Here is a 17,364-nt window from a genome sequence, read left to right on the forward strand (position 1 = left end):
TTTTATTACAATTTTTACACAACGTCCTGGGTAACAGTGTTCCTGTCCCACACTTTCACTGTTCTGTTTTCATGATCACTCCTCATCCAAAGTTAATGAAAAGAAGTTCATGTGTTCCCCCGAAGCTGACTTCATGCAGCAAATGTGCACTCTTTCAGGATATGAAAAATATGCCTAAAATTGCTGGCCTACATTAAGGGGAAAAAAAAACACAGCCATTACATCCCACTTGTCAGAATAAATGTATGTACTAGGAGTGCAGGACCAGAATTTCCTCTGAGACTGCTGAATTTCTAGCCTTTCAATACATGAAACCTAGACTCTGAATTTAGTGCTCTGAGTTCATATCTCAGAGGAACCAAGCAGTCTTCGCTTCAAAGTCTGTAGGTTACCACTGATGATTAAGGCTATGAGTTTAAGTTGAAGTCTGTAACTTACTCATCCTCCATTTGTCTGCTGTAGGACTGTGAAGAAGTTACTTAACCAAATGTTGATCTGGGGAAATTGGAACCCTAGGCTAGGTTCTTTAATTTTCTCCCAGACCACAGGTCTAATAACGACCTATGAACCTATAAAGGGAGTATGTTCGCAGGGATTCAGTCCGGGTGCGACTCTGCCAGAAGCAGACTGAAGAGTCCAAGCTCTAATATCAGAGAAAGGACTTGACAGAGGCCTTGGACCATCAGAGGTTCAGTCAACTACTAAGAGATGCTACTAGAAAGTACAAAATTCTGAATTAGGTAATAACCAAGGTGGACAGGGTCAGAGACATGCAAGGTGCCATCAGTCAGTCACCACTGACTAAGCCACAGTACTTAAGTGAAGAGGAAGGTAAGAATGCTTGGACAAAGACAATACTTTGAAATTTTAGGGAAGTGGACAGTGACAAACTGGGGGATAAGATCACACGAGTTAAAAGTCTGTGGGACAACAGAGGATGCAAACAAATTATGGGAATGAGTCTGAGATGAAATACTCAGGACTACAGACAGAAATTTGATGAAAAGAGGAAATTCAGGAGAAGGGCGAGAAGCCCAATGTGGCAACACAGGCGGATGCCAGTAACTAGGGCATAGAAGAGAAAAAAGAAATCAAAGAAATGAATGCACTACTTTAGAGATGATTTTATCCTTAATGAAGTGCATTCTATCCTTTTAAAAGACCATATATAGTCCTCTACAAATAAGGCCTGAAGGTCATAAATACTATGAATAAAGGCACTCAAAGACATTGCGATGGATCCACTAAATGTGCTTGGTCTACCATGGACAAGACCAATGCACGTTTTTTTTTTACAGAAGGACTGTTCTTTCTCATACCCGTGATCTCAAAATACACAACCTACAAGGCTGTACCAACTAAGAGAAAAGGGAAAAACCTTCATTAACCTCAAAGACATCAGCATTTGTGTAATTACAGAAATCAGATTCCATTTAGTGATAATATTTCCTGTTTCCTAGGGTAAAATGTCTAACGTGTGTTCTGATCCACCAGCAAATATAGGGGGACGTTATCTCCATTTATTCACAATGTCAATTGTTTCTCACCAGATTTCACATGACAACAAATCTGTAACTGGTTGAGGTCGCTCTTACATTCAATAAAACTAATTATCACATTACAGACAGTAACAGATACCCATCTATATTTCAGAGCATGTAGGATACCTTAACTGATTAAAGTTAACAGATGAACAAAATATCTTTCGCTTTATTTTGGATGACTTCAATAAATTGCACATAAACTGACAAACATTTACTACCAGCAACAAATATGCCCCGAGTTTTAGACTTTACAAATGCAAATACACTTAACCAAATAGCCCCCAACCCACCTCAGGTGTTACCTTCTTGATACTGTCCTTACAAACATTTCTGCAAATTTTAGCCCCCCCCCCCCCCACACACTTTTTACCTTCTCCTTATTCATATCCGACTATCTTACTAAGATCTCCTCTATGAAAACCAGCTTTGTGCCCCCCCGAATAACTCCTCTATAATCAGGGAGTACTCCAAATCCACTTACTTTTATCTGAGCTTACTGACGATCACAAACAGTATTGCTCACCAGCAAACCTTGCAACTGAGGCTCCTGCTTACTACTCTGAATTTCACTCCCTCTTGAGCAGATAACCCTGATGCATCTGTACCAATCTGGCATAAGCGCAATGAGAAATTTAGAAATAAACCCATATGGTGGAATTACCACATACATCAACAAACTCAACAACAAATTGCAAAAGCTCCTGCCTATCACTAAGCAAGTCTCCCAAACTTACCATTAGGAAATGCAATGCTAGCTACGAACTTAAGATTAATTAAAAAAACAACAATAAGGTCTTCAGCTATATTATGAAGTTTAGAAGTAACCTACACTTCTGTACTGAACTTACCTCCAATAGTACCTTCTTTTCTGACACCAACAGCAACTTCACTCCCTTACTCTCCCATCTGTCCACTCTACCCCCCCAACTCCTCCTGAGATGAATTTGGAACAAGTACTTTTGGCACTTTCCAAAATTAAAACCACTATTTTCCATTGATCCTGACAACATCCTTGGCAGCTGCTGAGAAGTGTAAAGTCCCACTTAGCAAAGCCTCTCCATTAACTAACCAACCTGTGTCTTTTCACTGGTTATGTCATGAGGTGTCAAGAATGGCATTCCTGATGCCCTTACATAAAGGTGGCCCCTCTACTGACCCTGGGAATGAGAGGCCTATTAGTCTCACTACTATTATCTGCAAGGTTATTAAAACTTATTACAGCTAAACTAACAAACAATGGCATATGTAACTTTATATCCCTGCATGCATACCAGTTCAGCTCTGTAAAACTTACTGCATGCCTGTTCAGCTTGTTTAAGTTACTTGAAAGAGTTACTGAGGCCATGGATAAGTGGTATATGCCAGACAGGGGTTATATGGACCTTATCAAGGCCTCTGACATAGTCCCCCATGCAGACATTACTATCAAGCTCTCCCAACTCAACATTAATCCATACATAGTTTTCTGGATTGGTAACTGGCTGACGTAAGAATCCATGCCATTAAGGTTGGGTTATTTGCTCTAGGCAGAAAAATACCAAAAATGGAATTCCTTAGGGTACTATCCTGTGTGGCTTCCTCTTTGGTATACATTTCTGTGACATAGAAGGCAATGTCAAGGGACTACGGATAACCAAATTTTCTGACTGCAAGCTGGGGCTGGTTATCAAATCCCATTCTGATACTCATTCTCCAGCAAGGGCTGGGCCAAAGAAATGCCTGGTATATTAATCGTTGCCTTATCCTCAGTACCAAGAAATGCACCACAGCGTCCTTTAGTAAATCTAGCAACATTACTACTTAACACACACATACACATGACAATCCACTTAAATTTGTCATAATCATTCAGAGCCTTAAGTACATACATCGATAACAGGTGCTTCTCTGACCCCAGTGTCTCTGTGGTGTGAGAAAATCCTTCTAATTTGCATATCCTGCATGATATCTCATTCATATCTCACTCAGAACCAAAGTTGTTACAGTTCCATTTTATTTACAACTTACTAAAACGCACCATTTAGCATATACTTTGCTAAGCTCCAAAACCAGCCCGACAGACCTCAATGTTTCCTTATCAAAAAGATCTGTGATCTCAGTACCCATAGCTACTTTGATAAATTAAAAACACTGTCCCTCTACTCAGTATAATACAGCTTCCTTAGGGTATGGTCTCTTCTTAGTCTTCCGAACGACCCAGTACTCTTGAACTTCTTCACCTACATAGGACTGGTGGTAAAACACACACTTGCTATAGAGACCTAAACTTCTACCACCATGTTAACACCCGACGGTATGACCTCAAATTTTCACCGGGGATATATGGAGAAAGTTTACTTTATTTATTACTTGGGTGTAAGCTTGCTTCCCTGACCGGCCTTAAACAAGAGTAAGTTATTTACACCAAGCGAAGTCTCTTGGAATCTGATCCTTAGCATCCCACCAGTATTCAGTGGTATGGCTGAGCTTCTTTATGGTTTCCTTTGGCATTAATCTTCATTAAAACCTATGAACCCTGCTGCAAAAACACTGAGCAGATTCATGTTTTGTAATGAGTGTGTGTCGTGAACCTATAGTGAGTACGTCAGGAACTAGTAAGTTTTAATGGTATTCCAAAGTAGACCCAACAAAGGTGATAGCTGTAAGAAAGAATACTTCCCAAGAAACTAACTTCAGCATGGTCAATTACAATCAAGTCTGATGTATGGGAGGGCTTCTTCAAAACAGGACGAAGACACAGCACTCCTTGAACAAACTGCTTTACCACAAACATACCACACAAGTAACCGATGCATACACACTGACAGTGGAGTAACTGGAGATTAAACAACAGAGTTGCTTTAGACAGGTCTAGCTCACTTGCAGGCTAAACAACTAGTATGGTACACGTTTATCAATTTGCTCAAATTGAGAAATAGTTCCCCACCTGAATGCTCAGGGCCTGCAGAGCAGAAAATCTCCTAGAAGTATCAGTCACTTTCAAGACCCACACAAGCAAATCTGTCAGGATTGAATAGTATACGTTACAAGCCAGACCCTGTGATGGAGTCAAATTCTACTCCATCATGGCAGATATCCCTTGGTAGGACCATAAAAGTTTCCTGACAATTATCAACCTTACAGCCTGAAACCATATCCCTTCTCATTTGTGAAGGAGCAAAAGGAAGGTGTTTTAGTTTTTTTCCCCTGAACTTTGTGATGATGCATACACCACTACTCCCTCACACTACTGAACCGAGAAGAAGCGGAGGAGACAATCTATGTTTCTGCAGTGGAAAACAGGTCAATCACAGGACAGAAATGGCCTCAGAATCCATAGCTCTAGTAATGGACTGAATACCCAGTACAGAGTATATGTCAGCTTATTAAACTGTTCAGGGATGTGCATCACCAAGACAGAATATGTCCCTCTCTATGGCTCAGTGTCACATGGGCAATGTCTGCATGTACACAGGAGGTAGCAGATTGGGCCCCACTGCTATTCCAGTTACAACTTGATGGAGTGGTTGTCCAACCTGATAAGGACAGTTCACAAAAAAGATGTTCGCCAAGGCTTTCAGGGTAAGCGGTAGTGCTCTGAGCTCTAAATGGTTGATATGCAATTCCTATCTAAAGGGATCATACTCCTTGCAACAAGTGGCAGCTTAGTCAACTGCTTCACTCAACAAGGAAATTTTCTGCCTTAGAAGCTTTAATGAGTCCAACTACAGGAAGAGACAACCTACCAGAACTTGGTGAGAATAATTCACTAAACAAGGTTTTGGCAGCAAAAGCAGGTATGTGAGAACATGATGGCTCTGAAATCACTGACATCTCACAGTCCACAGCAACAGCTGCATCCACAGGTGTACAAGCAGAATCATCAAGATAAATTCGGCCGTTAAGCTTAAAAGGAACAATACACTGCTAACATGAATACTGAACTACATTTTTACCCAGGATGGCAAGACCATGACCTCCTGGACCCTTTCTAATGTCAGCAGTGACTTACAACAGAGAGAATATCCAGCTCTTCTCTGACAAAAACTTCCTATGAACAAGGAGCAGAAAGGACTTATTCCAACTTATGGTCACCTCCAGGGACTGCATCTAAGTGAAAGCTCACTGAAGATACACTTTCACAAAATCTAGGAGTCACTTGTCCACATATGGGAACATAAGGAAACCCTTCCCCTGCCAAGATTTTAGATATAATGAAGCTGAAATCTCTTGATTATGAATATGGAAAGATACAGGCAGTGAAAATGTTTCTAGTCGCTTTAACTTTATACATGGGTAAGGCTCATTTTTATCAACAAAAGAAGCTGTGGACCATAACTAATAAAAGAGAGAAAGTAATGTATTTGTGAGGGAAGAGAGCAAGAGTTAAGAGGGATAAGTTAACTCTCCCCATAGAACAATATGGTTTAGGATTATCTGACTGGAATGGATATTTTAGAACTACACAATTAAGACTCATAGACATACTATAAGAAGAAAGCTACAAGTCAAAATAGAAAGGGATGATGATGAGTTGGGAGGGGGGGGAGGAGGAGTTCGAGAATGGGAGAGATACAGAGCGCAGGATTTTTGATACATGTCCTTAAGAAGAATAACAATAACCATAGAGAAACTGTAAAGTATTCTTAGAAGTAAACCAAAACAGAAATTGGGAAATGAGACTTTATCAACAGGGATGACTGCAAGTAAGTATCGGGTATACTAAGCAAGCAAAATGGGGCTGGACTTTACTGAAGAAAATCAGCAAAAGAGCCACGGTTTTGGGAGAGGAAACTAGAGTGGAGAAAGGTAATAAGAGTAGGTGGCGGCCCAGCAAACATCTGGACTGCAGGTTAAAGACTGCCTTCCCTACCAGGCATTTACACAGACTATAGGCAAGCAGAAAGGGACAAGGATAGTTAAATGGAAGACCAGCTCTGGTAGAGTTTTAAGTTGTGTCTACACAGAAGTTATTAAAAATTATAACTAGGGCATATAAAATATTGCATGATAACTATAAGAATCAATCAAAGGAGTCAGAAAAGACTGGGAAAAGAGAATGGAGAGGTAATATAAAAATGAACAAGAAGAAGGCATCTTCCAAATATGCAATAAAGTCCAGAAAGTTTAGGATTTTTGCTTGGAAGTGCTTGCATGGGTATTTTTAAACCCAAAGTGATTTCAGAGAATTTTCCCCAGGTACATAGCAAATGCTGGAAGTGTAATGGGAAATTGAGGGGTAACTAGAAACATGTTTTTGGGAATGCAATATGTTGATTTTTAAACACCTTTACTAAATTATTAAGTCATAGACAAATATACATTAACAGAAAACAAATCAAATTAACATTTTTCTACTTACATGTATAATACGCCACATAGCTTTTCTTTGTAACTATCATCAGTCCAACATTATATAAATTGCTAAATGTTTGCCTTCCCTTAACCCTCATTCCTCCTCCTGAGCATTATTCTGCATGCATTTTTCCTACAATTTCCATTTATTTCTACATAATTTGTTCCTTCCCTTATTTTCCAGTTTTTTTTTTACATCTTTTATAATATTCAATACTTGAAATACAGTTGGTTTAGACTTTGATTTCTATTTTTCTAGCAATTGATTTTTTTTTGGCAGCTAACAAAATTAAACTTGGTATGGCTGGCCTTACCATGACTAGGCAATTCAGATCCTGTGTCCTAGCTCAAAAGAATCATTTCCTTAGCTGCAGCCATTTGCCCATCCAATATTTCTGACAGCGTACTCTGTAGGGAATTTTTAAAATCTGCCAGCTCATTACACTCCCAAAACCTGTATTACCAGTTAACCTTTCTTCACCATCACACCATTTGCTATCTACCTAAGGAAAAGTTCTTTTAAGTCTGCTTGGAGTATAAAATACCTACACAAACACTTCCAAGTAAAGATCCAAATAAAGATCCTAACCTTCTGGACTTTCCTAAATACTTGGAGCCATATATATGTCCTTCCATTGTTCTCTTGTAAATTTCTTTTCCAGTGTCTCTTCCCAATCTTTCCTAACCACCAATGATGGATTCTTATAGTGATCATGTAGTATTTTATATGCCCTACTAATTATCCCTTTTTAAACAGCAGCTTCTATTCTAGATTCAACTAAAACTCTACTAGAGCAGATCGTCTATTTCTCTTTGCCCACACTCTGATATTAATCCCTAGTAGGGAAGGCACTCTCTAGCCCGCAGTCCAAATGTCTTCCTGGTCTCATCCTACTCTAGTTATTTGTTCACAATATTTTGGTTCATTTGTTTTTTTTTTTTTTGCTCTAGTAAATTACAACTCTTTCTTGCCTATTTTCTGTACCCCTATTTGCAGTAATCCCTACTGGCAAAATCTTGTTTTGGCTTAATTCTTAAAATATTTTCTCCAACTTTATGAATATAATACTCTGAATGGTTGCTGTTATTCTCCTTAAGGATGTGCATCCAAAATCCCACTCTCTCTCTATATTTCTTAAACCACCCACTTCATTATCAATCATTTCTATTCTGAATTAAAACCTTCTACTTGTGCTATGAAAATGAGGCTAAATTGTGTAGCTATAAAATAACCCTTCAAATCAAGTAATCCTAATCCACCTTGTTCTATTGGAAGGATCAAATTATCCAGGGATTCCGGATACTGGCCAAGGCTCTTGCCATCCCTACAGTACCCTTTTTTAGGCAATGTCCTGAAGACAAAATTACCACCATAACAGCTACAAGCAAACAAAATCTGAGGGTTATACTACTCAATGCTAGAAGTCTAAATCTCAAAATGCACTCGCTTGAAGCACTTCTTAAAATGGGGAACATCGACATCTGTGCAGTGACCAAGACCTGGGTCAAGGCTCCAGAGAACACCCCAGCACTACAAGACTATAATTCATACCACACCTTTCGGCCCCTAAACCTGGACTGAAGCACTAAAGGACCACATTCATAAAGAATATGCACACTTCCAGACTAGTAGCCCAACATAACGCATCAGAGATACTTCAGGTACAACTAACACTGGGTAAAACTGCAATCCAGGTTGTAGCCTGCTACAGATCCCCCACCATGTCCCAAAACTCCCACTTCACATTCCTAAACACACTGGAAAATATTAGTGTACAACCCATTACCCTTATACTGGGAGACTTTAACTACCCCTCCATTAACTGGGAAAATTACTCATGTACCAACACAATTGCTCAACGTTTTCTGGAATTCATCAATTCCAACGTCCTGGACCAACTCATTCTTACCCCAACCAGTGGTAGAAACATCCTTGACCTGGTCTTTACTAACATGGGTGACTGTTGGTCTACACCAGTAATCAACTCCTCTCTCATCAGATCTGACCACAAGCTAATCACCATGGATATCCACATTCCACCCCCCCACCCCCCCAAAGGAAACCACCGTAAAAACTTCTCCAAAGTCAATTTTGGGCTTCTAAAAACAGAGCTGGCTAACCTCACGACACCCATGCAAATGGAAAATAGGTGCATGACTGCTGAATCATACACCAATGCACTGTATAAGCACATACACAAGTGCATGAAACAGGCCATACCAAACAGAACCAAGACGCTCTCCTCCAAAAAAAGGAAGCCAATCTGGTGGTCCCCCACCATAAACAAACTCTATAACAGAAGGAAAAAACTGTTGCAGAAAAGGGTGAAGTCCCAAGATTGGAAAAACTGCCTCAGCAAAAAACTGAGATCCATCATCAAATCCTCTAAAGCTAGCTACAAAAACAAAATTGCCGCAGATTCTAAAGACAACCACAAGGCATTCTATAGTTATGTCAAGAATCTACATGGCAATACTCAGATCTGCTCTGAGTTACAGCAAAACGGCAATGCATACACAGAACCAACTGATATTGCCAACATATTGGCCGACAGGTTCAATGCGAACTTTACTCCCCTTTTCACCCTCTAAAGGGCCTATCACAATACACCTGAGTAATGCCAAGTCCCTATTATCACAGGTAAAAAACGCACTGTCCAAAGCCAAGAATACAACTTCCATGGGACCTGATAATATCCCTGGCTTTGTTCTACATGAATTACAAAGTGAACTGGCACCAAACCTGAGTACCCTGTTCAATCACAGCCTCATTTCAGGCTTTGTTCCTACCAAATGACGCACTGCTATGATCATCCCACTCCACAGAGGGGGAGTGACTACAGACCCTGGGAACTACCATCCCACTAGTCTGACGAGTCTAATATGTAATGCTATGGAGCACATCATCATGGACCTTATAAATAAAGACATAGGGAATCTCCAAACTCTGGACCCCACACAGTTTGGGTTTGTGAAAGGTAGATCATGCCTGCTCAGCCTTATAGACTTCTTTGAGTCTGTCACCAGAGCTGTGGATGAAGGCAAGATAGTTCACACAGCCAACCTAGATCTTGCCAAGGCCTTCAACACCATCCCTCACACTCAGGAATCACAGACAGACTCACTAAACTAAGCATAAACTCCTAGTTCATAAGATGGGTTGCGAAATGTCTCACTGATAGAACCCACACTGTGGAAGGAGAGTACTCCAAATCTGACTACCGACCAGTTACAAGTGGTGTCCCACAGGGATCAGTCCTAGTCCTCTCCTGTTTGGCATGTACTTCTCTGAAGTTCAAGCCAACAGAAAGGGACTCTGGCTGACCAAGTTCGCAGATGATTGCAAACTGGGGGCCATTATGAATTCTCCAACTGATGTACACATTCTACAAAAAGGCCTCTCTGACACCAATGACTGGTGCCAGAACCATGGCCTTAAGCTCAATGCCAAAAAGTGCATTGTCATCCCCTTTGGGAAAATTCGGTGCCCATAAACTACCACACAGGTGGTAGTCCACTAAACACCGAAGGTGTGATAAGAGACCAGGGGACACAGGTTGACAGCAACCTCTCCTTTGATAACCACATTGCCACTATAGTCAGAAAGTCCTTCTATGTGGCACATCTCATTACAAAAGGTTTCGCATCCAGGAAGAAAGAGGTCATAATCCCTCTCTACTCATCCCTCATTAGACCTATTATAGAATACAATGGCCATCTGGTATGTACCTCACTAGGCACATCTTAGGCCTTAGACACATGCCCTATACGGACAGACTCAAAAAAAATTCCAGCTATACTATGTCTCTTATCGTCTACTTAGAGGCGATCTCTGCTTGACCTACAAAGCCACGTCTGACCCAGAGCTGCTAGACATGCTACACCTAAAGAAATCCCAATCCCTCTGTGCCACATGCTCCATGGACCTAAACCTCATTATCACAATAAACAGAACATGCTGGAGGGACAGATTCCAACCCAGAGACTTCCCATACTCTGGAACAAACTTTCCATTCACGTCAAGCAGAGTACTTCACTGGCCCTCTTTAAGAGAAATCTTGACTAGTGGATGGGCAATAGGAAGTTCACCCTGGGGATCACTTCAGTGGCCTTGCTTGACAAGGGGCACTGGGAACTAACTTTGGGCGGCATGATGCCAGGGAATCTTCTTGGGCTAAGCTTATATAGGCTCCAGGGCTGTTAGCTTAGTACACACTTATGAACCTATCCCACTTAACTCTTGCCATTGTCCCCTCCCAGATAAATTCCTTTAATTCTATTATTGCCCACAACTTCTCATGAGGTTGATAAAAATATGCCCGACTCGTATTTAAAACTAAAATGACTAAAAACATTTTCACTGCTTGTATCTTAAAAATCATACACAAGAGCTTCCAGTTTCACTCTTTTGTTTAGTCTCTTCCCCTGACTGCCACAACAAAAGTCTTTTTAATTTATACTGATAAAAACTTCATCTAATCACTTTCCCCATAAATATGGGTATTGCTGAACCAATTTGTGTAGGTACATAAAACAAAGGCTATAGCTGTAAATTATCTTCATTAATTTTATATCCTGAAAAGACATGAAAATGTCTCAAAATGTTTCACAACACTAAGAAGTCCTTTTCTGAATTTATTAAGTGTAAAGTAATATAATCAGCAAATAAAGACAACTTTTCTTGATTACCATACTAATTATATGCCTCATTCCTCTGATCAAGTACAAATTGTCATAGAGGAACCCTCACACTTTAATTATTGCCTCCCATCCTTCATATGTCTCTCCAATTAACCTTACTATTGTATAATGGAATGGAAATGCTTCCATTGCTGTATTCATAAAATCCCAGCTTACACTGCTGAATGCTTTGTCTGCAACAAGACCCACCAACAACGGTATTTTTTCACATTCTGCTTTCCTCTGAATCATCACTGTTTATTTATATTTCCAAATGTTTGCCTCCCTTCCACAAAATTACATTTTTTTAAACAAGAAACATCTTTATTAAATTATCATGTATGACATAAGCCATGTTACATTTATATAAATGACAATAAACCAGTGCAACACAATCTCTGTTGCAAACATTATGAATTCCAAACCGTGCAGACAAAACTGTAGCTGCTAACATAATACAGTACATCACTTTTACCATATCCAGTCACTGTTAGTCTAACATTACATAGCTCATTCAAATCCTGCCTTCTTTTAAACCTCGTTCCTCCTCTGCATGGATTGATCCCACAGGTTCCATGTTTTCCTATGTAATTTGCTCCTACCCTTTTCTAAAGGTCTCAGTTCCAGTTATTTTAACTCTGTTACTGCCTTCACTACATCTAGTAAACTTGGTTTAGACTTTGACTTCCATTTTCTACTAATTGCTTTTTTGGCAGCCATCATAATTTAATTAGACTCAGCAAGGCCATACCATGTCTAGGCAATTCCAAGTTTGTTATCATAGCTCAAAAAATAATTTCCCTAGTCAATCTAACTTGCACACCCAGCATCTCTGACAGAACAGTCTACAGGGAATCTCAAACATCTACCAACTTATTACATTCCATAAAATATGTTCCCAGTAATCTCTTTCAGTCCCACCATCACACCTCCAACATTTACTGTCTCCCTGAGGCAAAATTCTTTGAAGTCTGCTTGGGGTATAACAATACCTATGTAAGCACTTCCAGGCAAAGACCTGAAATAGTCTACATTTTGTTGCATATTTGGGAGACCTACATATACCCCCCATTGTTTCTTTATGCATTGCTAATCGAATCTCTCTTCCTAGTACTTCCTAACCTCCTCTGATTGATTGTTATAGTTATGCAATATTTTATATGCTCTACTAATTATTCATTTTTTAATGCCAACTTCTGTTCTAGATTCTACTAAAAACTCTACCAGTGCTGGTCTTTAGATTAGGACCCCCCTATTTCTTTCTCTTTGCCTACACTCTGATATCTATCCTTGATATGGAAGGCAATTCCACAAAACTACATTGATCCATATCTATCAATTTTGGCAACACCTTTGCCATTCTTTTAGGTAGTATAGACATAAACACTTTACAGTCATGGCTTATAATTGAAATGGATCTATATGAGGCTGTGTCTGATGAATTTTTACTGTCTAAGTAATGCAGCCACCACAGCTTTCTTCCAAGATGTTAGCGCTTCCCCTACTTTTAAAATATCTTCCAGAACTTTATCACTTTTTACCCCTTAACTTCCAAACTTCAACAGGAATGCTATCTGTTCCTGAAAACCTTCCTGAAGATTAATTATACATCACCATTTTTATCTCATCTCCTCCAATCTTAGATGCTAGCTGTTGAGCCTCATCTAGCTCTAACCTTACAATAATTAAGTCTTCCACAAATACTTCCATTTGCACTTTTTTCTTGACTTCCACATTTCTCTGCTTTATTCAAATCAGCATAAAATTTTGGGAATATCTCTAACACCGCTACAAAATCGATGGTTATTTTTCTTGTTATATGCTCTCTAAGTTTGTTGATGGCCCTTTCTACTTTGTGTTGCCTAAATCATTGTGTTAAAAGTTTTTGTGCTCTGGAATTATCAAGAAATAGTTAATTAACAGCAATCTTTCTAAATTCATGCATATTATCCAGGTATTCCCTTATTTCCTCTTAAGCACTCTGCATTTGCACCTCCTCTTGTCCTGTGAGCTGACATTTATCAGCCCCTCTAAGTAATTCATATTACTTCTTAACCATATCTCCTTCTCTTTTATTTCTACCCGGTTTTAAAAATCCATTTTCATTTTATCCTACTCACTAGCTATAACTTCTGAATATACTTCTATCTTCCCTAATAACTCTCAAATAATTTCCACAACCCATTCCTTGTTGGCAGGTAGGGGAGGAAGTGCCAGTGTTTCATTTTAACTTCAATACTCTGGATTTTATCTTAGTTTTTACTGGTGCATGATCTGAATCAATTACTGGGTGCATGTGTCAAAACTTTCAATTAAATGCAGATGTCCCTGTGAAATGTAACTTCTATCAATTCTAGCCCAATTACTGCACCTTGGGGAATAATATGTAAATTTTGTCCGAGTTCCTAATACTGAATTCACATCTTCCATATCAAATATTTTTACACATTTCTTCAGAAATATATCCTCTTCTGTTATATTTTCTCTTCTAGTCCTCTGATATATCCTCACTACTGCAAATCAAATTGCAGTCCCCACCTATAATTAATATTCTCTGCTGAAAGTTGATAATTTCTCCCAAAATTTCTTAAGCTCCATAGCAGTAGTTTTTGGTGCAATATAAATATATGGTAGCTTAATCCTCCCCCTTGCCAACAGTTCCTTACTACCACAAATCTAGAATTATTGTCTTGTTTTACTCTTCAGTACTGGAGCCCTTCAAGCAATTACTATAATTACTACCCTTTTCTTTTGTCCCTGAGATTCTGCTGAATATCCATTCTGAAAGCCTTTCTTTGTCAAATTCACATAATTGTTTCTTTCCAAATGCATCTACTGCAGCATTATTTCCACTCTGCATTTCTTAATATAATTAAACACTCTTTCCTTTCTGTCCATACCTGTGAGGCCATTTACATTCCAGTATAATATGGATGATAAAAAACTACTATTTCCACCTATTATGCACAACAGCTTTTTGAATGTGTATTTCCAACTTTTGTGTTACATGCATACACTAATATACGTTCATAGGTACATACTAGGCTAACGACCTCTAGGGCCCTTATAAGCCTAGTTGTGCAACCTAAATGTGATCCACAAATTTGATTTATATAGAATGTGATTTACTGACTGCCTCTGGCCATCAGATTCATTGGTGCCAGACCAGAGGTGAAATTCCGATTACCCATCCATTGCTCCAAGGCGCACTTAAATAGGGATACGTAGATGAATGGGGAGCCTGATCCAGAAAATGGAAATTCACTGAGAAACACCTCTCTCTCTCTCCAGCATCTCCTATTTATGCTGCAAGCAAAATGTAGATCTTTAAATCTAGTAGTTCTGATGCTGTTTGTTCAGCGTAGGCCATTGTGTTTATTCCCTGTATTCTTTTTGCAAGGAAGCTTTGTGGACATTCCAGTTGCTGCATGTGTCCGGTCAGGTACATACCGAAGGTGGCATTATACTCTATGATGGGTCTGATGAAGGCTGAGTACAGAGGTACGATGACCTCTCTGGATCTGGATGTCATGTTCTTGCTTACAAGTTCAGCAACATAGAAGGACTTTCTTACTGCCTTGGACACATGTTTGTTGAAGGCTAGGTTACTATCTACATGAGTTCCCAAATCCCTGACTAATGAATCAACTTTTAGGAGTGTTTTATTGATGATGTAGTTACCAGAGGTAGCAGACTTCCCAAAAGGTACTATAATACTTTTCATGGTACTGGGTTTTAAGCCATCTCTTTGGCACCAACCATTTATCTGAGGCATACCTTCTAAAGGGTATTCACATCTTAGAGGGATTCACTGACTGCTCCCAGTTTGCAATCATCTGCAAACATGGTTAGCCACAGCCAGGATGGGTTTTTATAGACCTGTTTCTTCTCATCTCCATTTGTCTTGTTCCTTATTCTTCAAAACATTTTATTTTAATGACAACTCTCAAACAACCTAAATGCATTTTCATAACACCCCAAACCCTTTTAACTTAAAAGAAGCATATACAACTATGTACATCTTCAAAAACTAAAATGCCTTTTCACAATATCCCCAACTCCTATTAACTTAGAAAAAAACACACAAACTGTGTACATCTTCAAAAAAATGTAGTTTAACCCTCCAGATAGGAAATGCTGCCCTATATCAACAGCTGCACCAACAGGCATTACCTAACCTAAAATTAAGGTTACCCATGTGAAAGTACATACAACAGACTGTGTTCCCACTTTCACTCTTAGACTGCCGTCTGTTCTTTTCTTACCTCTAGTCCCCTCCAGATGCAAATAATAGCTTATATGCTTTCAGAAAATATTAACTTTTAGCCCTAAGAAAAAATGCAATGGATATCTTTAAATAAAACTAAATTGTACACTGTTCTATTAAATGAATTAAAGCATTAAGGTTGCTAGAAAGTCTTCTATCTCTTATTCGCTTCCCATAAATTCAAACTTGATTTTCAACTAAACTACTTGCCACTGTACCTTTAAATCTTGCATACCCCTCAGCACAGAATGCTCAGGACTGAGAATTATTTACTTGCAGCTACAGATAGCTTGTCTCCATGTAAAAGCTGTCTGCAATGACTCTTTGTTAACTTCACTCATAACAGAATGTACAGATGTCTTCAGCTGCAGACTTCTTGACTCCCACTGAACATTTGCTAATGGAAAAAACAAGCTAATATCTTTGTAAATTTAGTAAACTTGGCCTTCTCCATTGTTTTCATCATTTTGTTTTATTTTTCAGGTCTACTTGCCTATAATAAAAAAAAAACACTTGTCTATAGCTTAAGCCAAGAACATTAATCTAGACAGTCACCTCTGTAAAAATAAGAGAAAATATCTTAATTCTACATATGATATAATCAGTGTAATTCTTACATCTGACCCCATCCCAGCTGCCTAACATTACAACATACACACACAGTAAGCTTGCTTTTGTCAAGCCTTTCTACTCTTGTTATGCTGCAAAGCCTATATTTCTTGCAACTAAAAAATACTTGTTTAGTTTGAACTCTTTAACATATAGAACAATCACTGAAATGGTTATTCACCCACATTTTAAAATACCCCTGATTACACACTATACAAAACTGCTTTACAATACGCAGCATGCACATTACATCATGAAGTGTTTTATATAATTTCTAACAAGAACAAAAATTGTTTTACTTATTGATATTTTTCCCTTTTAGTATCCTAAACATTAAAAAGGAAAAGTGGGGTTTGCCCTTTACAGTCCACCCACACATTTAACCATGTCAACAAAAGTCTAGTCATTCTTGGCCACTTTTTCTTGCAAAGCCATATTTCACAAATGCGACTGATGCTTTACAGTCCCCATTTATTCACTAACTTCAATGGGGTGGCTCGTGACACTGGACTGCAGTCCCCACTTCTGTAAGACATATTTTATTTTTTTATCAAGTAAAAATGTTACTTATGAAAAAAGATTTACTTAAGCAGCTCATAGCAGCTGCACGTCTGTCCATGGAACTCGAGCACACATGTGCTTGAGTTCCGATATACATTGTTTACAAAAAAAAAAAAAAAAAAACTTCTGGGATGTTTTAAAATCGGCCCAGAATCCAAATAAAAAAAGACACCCAGATGTCATTGTTTTAACCACCCAAATTTAATGTGAGATCATCTATTAGGGTCAGTTGCCTATCATGTGATCGCAGCTTGTATGTGTAAGTGACACGACTCCAGAGCTAAGCGTCAGAAGAAACATGAATGTTCTGGACCTGGAAGAACGCAAGAAAGTTCCCTTCCCGCTCACTTTTGAGGGTGAGAAACTCAA

At 38.9% G+C, this 17,364-nt stretch overlaps 1 protein-coding gene across 1 annotated transcript in view; it reads right to left on the reverse strand.

The window, feature by feature from the left end:
- CLASP1 (cytoplasmic linker associated protein 1) overlaps positions 1–17,364 on the reverse strand; it is a 4,127,769-nt gene that overhangs the window by 1,382,933 nt on the left and 2,727,472 nt on the right. The window lies entirely within an intron of this gene.

Source organism: Protopterus annectens, chromosome 6.part0 (genome assembly GCF_019279795.1).
Source record: "Protopterus annectens isolate FY-2018-M chromosome 6.part0, PAN1.0, whole genome shotgun sequence".
NCBI lineage: Eukaryota > Metazoa > Chordata > Ceratodontiformes > Protopteridae > Protopterus > Protopterus annectens.